This window comes from Salvelinus namaycush, unplaced genomic scaffold (assembly GCF_016432855.1).
Source record: "Salvelinus namaycush isolate Seneca unplaced genomic scaffold, SaNama_1.0 Scaffold1184, whole genome shotgun sequence".
NCBI lineage: Eukaryota > Metazoa > Chordata > Actinopteri > Salmoniformes > Salmonidae > Salvelinus > Salvelinus namaycush.
The window spans coordinates 57,960-64,485 of NW_024057880.1; the positions used below are offsets into that span (position 1 = coordinate 57,960).

The following is a 6,526-nucleotide window of genomic DNA, read 5'->3' on the forward strand; positions in this document are numbered from 1 at the left end:
CGAACATCTCATTCTAAAATCATAGCCATTAATATGGAGTTGTTCCCTCTTTGCTGCTATAACAGCCTCCACTCTTCTGGTAAGACTTTCCACTAGATGTTGGGACATTGCTGTGGGGACTTGCTTCCACTGATGTTGGGTGATTAGGCCTGGCTCGCAGTCGGCGTTCCAATTTTTCCCAAAGGTGTTCGATGGGGTTGAGGTCAGGGCTCTGTGCAGGCCAGTCAAGTTCTTCCACACCGATCTCGACAAGCCATTTCTGTATGGACCTCGCTTTGTGCACGGGGACATTGGCATGCTGAAACAGGGAAGGGCCTTCCCCAAACTGTTGCCACAAAGTTGGAAGCACAGAATCGTCTATAATGTTATTTTATGCTGTAGCGTTAAGATTTATCTTACATTTACATTTACATTTAAGTCATTTAGCAGACGCTCTTATCCAGAGCGACTTACAAATTGGTGCATTCACCTTATGACATCCAGTGGAGCAGCCACTTTACAATAGTGCATCTAAATCTTTTAAGGGGGGGGGGGGTGAGAAGGATTACTTTATCCTATCCTAGGTATTCCTTAAAGAGGTGGGGTTTCAGGTGTCTCCGGAAGGTGGAACTAGGGGGCCGAACCATGAAGAACAGCCCCAGACCATTATTCCTCCTCCACCAAATTTTAGAGTTGGCACTATGCATTCGGGCAGGTAGCGTGTTCCTGGCATCCGCCAAACCCAGATTCGTCCGTTGGACTGCCAGATGGTGAAGCGTGATTCATAACTGCAAAGAACACGTTTCCACTGCTCCAGAGTCCAATGGCGGCGAGCTTTACACCACTCAAGCCGATGCTTGGCATTGCACATGGTGATCTTGTGTGCGGCTGCTCGGTCATGGAAATTAATTTCATGAAGCTCCCAACTAGTTATTTTCCATTTTTATGCGCTTCCGCACTCGGCGGGCCCGTTCTGTGAGCTTGTGTGGCCTATTACTTCACGGTTGAGCCGTTGCCCCTCCTAGACGTTTCCACTTCACAATAACAACACTTACAGTTGACCGGGGCAGCTCTAGCAGTCATGCACATTTGTGGCCTGCTGGAGGTCATTTTGCAGGGCTCTGGCAGTGCTACTCCTTGCACAAAGAAGGAGGTAGCGGTCCTGCTGCTGGGTTGTTGCCCTCCTACGGCCTCCTCCACATCTCCTGATGTACTGGCCTGTCTCCTGGTAGCGCCTCCATGCTCTGGACACTACGCTGACAGACACAGCAAACCTTCTTGCCACAGCTCGCATTGATGTGCCATCCTGGATGAGCTGCACTACCTGAGCCACTTGTGTGGGTTGTAGACTCCGTCTCATGCTACCACTAGAGTGAAAGCACCGCCAGCATTCAAAAGTGACCAAAACATCAGCCAGGAAGCATAGGAACTGAGAAGTGGTCTGTGGTCACCACCTGCAGAACCACTCCTTTATTGGGGGTGTCTTGCTAATTGCCTATAATTTCCACCTGTTGTCTATTCCATTTGCACAACAGCATGTGAAATTTATTGTCAATCAGTGTTGCTTCCTAAGTGGACAGTTTGATTTCGCAGAAGTGTGATTGACTTGGAGTTACATTGTGTTGTTTAAGTGTTCCCTTTATTTTTTTGAGCAGTGTATTTGTGATACATGGCCTTGTGTTGCTGTACTGTCTATAACTACCTTAACAAACAGTGACTTATTATTATTATTATTATTATTATTGTTGTTATTGTTTCTGTACTGTCTATAACTACCTTAACAAACAGTGACTTATTATTATTATTATTATTATTATTGTTGCTGTACTGTCTATAACTACCTTAACAAACAGTGACTTATTATTATTATTGACAGTTACCATGGAGATTAAATGTCACAACTACATGTTCATGTGATTGCATTAAATCACCTGACTGTCCGATATGTCTGTTAGTAAATGTTTTATTTCTCAAAGAGATAATGAATAAATGAGAACAATTGACATTCAATAATTAGTTGTCACTGTGGTAACCATAACCAACATGCTGGATCTCTGTTTAGGGGTCAGTGCTCTAAAATGAGTCTCTCTGGGAAGAGAGAGGAGGGGGGCCCTGCCTCTAAAATGCATCTCTCTGGGGAACATGACACCAAAGCTAAGAGGTAAGAAGATAATTTTATGAAGAATTTATTACGTTCATTTCCAAAATAAATAGCTATCTTAAGATGAATGCACTTACTGTAAATCACTCTGGATAAGAGCATCTGCTAAATCAGGGGTTCTCAATCCGGGGTCTGTGGAGGTACTGCAGGGTTCTCAATCCGGGGTCTGTGGAGGTACTGCAGGGGTTCTCAATCCAGGGTCTGTGGAGGTACTGCAGGGGTTCTCAATCCAGGGTCTGTGGAGGTACTGCAGGGGTTCTCAATCCGGGGTCTGTGGAGGTACTGCAGGGGTTCTCAATCCGGGGTCTGTGGAGGTACTGCAGGGGTTCCACGGCACCCTGACTGTACTCGTTGCAATGTAAGACATTTGATAGAATTTTCACGACACGACCACTTTGCCTACTCTTAATTATTGACTAATATTATGGAATGCATATTTTTTTAACCAATTCTGATCGTTGTTACAATAAGACTTTTGACAATATTACCGTTATATCAACACACTCTTCACACCCGTTTAATAACTCTAAATAGCTTTGGCATAGTTGGCATCAAGTCCCTTCCCAATAATGTTGCCTGCATTTATAGCCATGCCCAATTTAGGATTATTTTTTAACAACGTGATGTTGTGCTCCAAAGGGACAACTTGAAATAACATGATGTAGATAATTAAATAATCAAAAGAAAAACGTGTTTATTATACACTCTTAGAAAAGAAGGTTCCTTATAGAACCAAAAAGGCTTCTATCACTTCCTTAATATATGGAACCACTAAAAGTTATATATATTTTTGGGTTCAGTGAAGAAGAACCTCTAGAGTTCTGATCAACAAAAGGTTAATGTTTTGAGGATGTGAACCCAGCAGCCCTCCAGTGGTCAGAACAATTCCGCCTGTTTTTTCCAACGTCCGGCCCAGGATTTGAACCAGCCACCTTTCAGCTACAGGTCCAACTCCTGCCACAGGTCCTTAGCAGCTGGGTGAAAACCTGAGTTAATCTTCAGAAATAAGCATGAGTTAATCTGCCAAAATTAAGACAAAATGCTTGAGACATACATGGTATCGCTTGTTATACATAATTATTATACATAAATCATTGTCAAAAGCACAAGACATACTGTTGCATGTAGGTCTATATTATTAATGGATTGATCATATAGAAATATAAAACATTATTTTAACTACTACAAAGCAATTACATGTGGCTCAGGAACCACTGACTCACTGCATTATTCTATAGTATTATCAAGACACCTGCTGTTAACTCTTAACTACTTAGGACAGCTCACGAGGTGTCCTAAATATCTGCCGACTAGGTGGGACTAGAGACTTCATGCATAGCTTTAATTTATACCCATAAGTGTAAAATGTCTTTATTCTCAGCACTTATACGACCAATTTTCTACTCTGAGACACTTTGGCGATATGGACCCAGATCTCAACATGTTGTTATAAAAAAAACTTAGAATGTTTGTTTAACATAATAATAAAATGAATATTACTAATGTAACCCACTGTAAAGACTGGGTTTAGTTGATTGTGTTGCACTGCTCATGTCCGCGTTCTGGAACTGTCCGCGTCCCCGTACAGAACTGTCCGCGTCCACGTTCGGTGTGGCGCCAAGCATATTGTCCGGTTACGCGCAGAGTTGGCTGAGGTGATCTTGGGGAATAACGACGGAGTTCACTACAGTGTTGAGACACCGAAGTTCAGTGTTCAATTAGCTTTTTTCTTTACGGTCAGGGACAGTATGAGTGTAGCCAGATCCTTTTCACTCTCTGTCCTTGTTTCATTTTGTGGTTCACCGGATTCGTCATTTTCATCGAGACGAGGTACAGAACGACCAGCTAGCTAGCCAAGCTAGTCGGTACAGCTAGGTAAACTAACTAGCTACTATACCAGCAGCATCCTAGTTAACTTAGCTAACAATATATAATTCTCTCGTTGACGGATGCTGGCTACCTCTGTCCGGTTCTCCTCTCTTCACTAGATGGACGGTAACTTTAGTGTTTAACCTCTCTGCGTCCAAGGACCAATCTTTTGAATATTATTTTCAGGGCACCTCAATAGCAGGTATTGAACACCGGGTAAATAATCACTAGTCAGAGCCTCAACCTTAGTATACATTCATTATAAAAAAACATCTTAATATCTGATATTGCGAGTAAACAACCTCGGAATAGAAAAGACAAGAGTGCGTCTTCCAGCCCACCAATAAATTACATAATTCAACCCTCCCGGTTAGTAAATGTACCTCAACATGCCACCGGAGAAGGCAGAGTAACGACACCAGCCTTTTAGCGGGCCTGACTACAACGCTCGCGTCGCTAAATTAATTTCGTTATTAAAAATGACACACTGCGCGCGCCAACGAGCGTCTAGAAGTCAGTTCTATTTGTGACGCAGTTCGCGCTGCATCTCCTCATTGGTTTATAGAAGCAGGTACCCACGTGCCATCTCCTCATTGGTTTATAGAAGCAGGTACCCACGTGCCATCTCCTCATTGGCTTATAGAAGCAGGTACCCACGTGCCATCTCCTCATTGGCTTATAGAAGCAGGTACCCACGTGCCATCTCCTCATTTAGCAAAAAACATAACTTAACATAAACATAACTTCTTTAAACAATAAAAGCTAATTTACGAACATTTCTGAAAATGGATATATAGCTTTTAGGAATGAAACTGTTCTTATGTTTCCCCATCTGAGCTCAGAGTAGATGAGAGATGTAATGTTTGTCTCTGTTGTGTTGAAGTCCAATCAAGCAGGAGAGACCAGCCTCCCCTGTACCCAGCTGTGTGTCCATGAAGAGTGACTGGTCTATGAGACATCCTCTAAAGTTTAGAGAGGAAGACTTTTCTACTGAACAAAGGTAAGAAGAACTCATGGGTCATGGTCAGTGAGTTAAACAACACTGTCTCTAGTCATTTCTCTCCCATTTCCCCATTTATTTTTGTTGCTTTCATAATCCATAGGCTAATCCTTATGTCCATTTCCATAGTCCTAAAACAATATTGTGTGTGTGTGTGTGTGTGTGTGTACTCCCTGGATGAGGAGATGTAATCTCATGTTTTGTCCACAGAAACCAACAGGAGAGATCAGAGTCAGAGATTCTCAGTGGTCAGTCTTCCCAGAGTCATCAAACAGACCTGGCCTCCATATTCAGTGTATGTGGTCCTGTTATGTATATTTGTTTTTGTTAACCTCAAGTAAAGTTGATCTGTCAATCATTCATTAATGTGTTAATGAGAAACATTTATTCTCTTGCTTAACTCATTTACTTAATTTATTCCAGATGCTTGAAGAGAAAATTATGACATTTGTGAGGAACGAGCTGAAGATGTTCAAGAGGATTCTTAGTCCAGAACTCCCAGAAGGCTTTGAGAGTCAGAAGCAGGATAAGAAAGTGGTGGATGCTGAAGATGAGAAGCAGGAGAGCAGTGCCAGAGAGGGGGCTCTGAAGATCACACTGCACGTCCTGAGGAAAATGAACCAGAAGGAGCTTGCTGACACACTGGAGAAATGTAAGATCTGTCTGCCTCATGTTGAATGCTGTTTTATAACATTTAAAAGCTGTAGCTAAAGTACAGCTAAAGTAGCTGTGTAACTCAATGATATTGTAGCAGCCTTAACACAACACCTAGTGACCTCATCAAGTAGCAGCAGGGATGTGTTGTGGTGACTAATTTAGAGAGAGAGAGAGACAACATTAATAATACCATCAATAATACCAATAATAATAGAATCAGTCACACCAGTCTGTAATGCATTATGAAAACATTTACACATTTATACAGTCAGTTAAGAGAAGAAACTTCTTCTGGCTGCAAGCCCGACGTCGGCTCACCACCAAATACAAAAAAGGACAGACATTTTTCACAGCACAGGTAGCATGCACAAAACCAAAATAACTAACCAAGAACCAACCAAACTAACCAAGAAACAACTTCATCAGATGACAGTCTTATGACATGTTATTCAATAAATCTATGTTTTGTTCGAAAAATTTGCATATTTGAGCTATAAATCAGTTTTACATTGCAGCTACCGTCAGAAATGGCACCGAAGCAGCCAGAGTAATTACAGACACCAACGTCAAATACCTAAATACTCATCATAAAACATTTCTGAAAAATACATGGTGTACAGCAAATGAAAGACAGGCATCTTGTGATTCCAGCCAATATTTCCGATTTCTTAAGTGTTTTACAGCAAACACAATATAGCATTATATTAGCTTACCACAATAGCCAGTAACACAAGCCATTTACCAGCAGCAAAAGTTAGCGATCGTAACAAACCAGCAAAAGATATATAATTTTTGACTAACCTTGATAAGCTTCATCAGATGACAGTCCTATAACATCAGGTTATACATACACTTATGTT

General features: G+C 41.7%; 1 long non-coding RNA gene across 2 annotated transcripts; it reads left to right on the forward strand.

Moving 5' to 3' along the window:
• The first annotated feature begins 2,104 nt into the window (after nt 1-2,104).
• LOC120036018 lies at nt 2,105-5,266 on the forward strand. Of its 2 annotated transcripts, none has more exons than XR_005474394.1 (3): nt 2,105-2,140; nt 4,893-5,009; nt 5,220-5,266. It is a non-coding gene; the product is annotated as an uncharacterized LOC120036018 (long non-coding RNA). The 2 variants fall into 2 exon arrangements; XR_005474395.1 differs by lacking the exon at nt 2,105-2,140 and adding an exon at nt 2,459-2,498.
• The last annotated feature ends 1,260 nt before the right edge of the window (nt 5,267-6,526 follow it).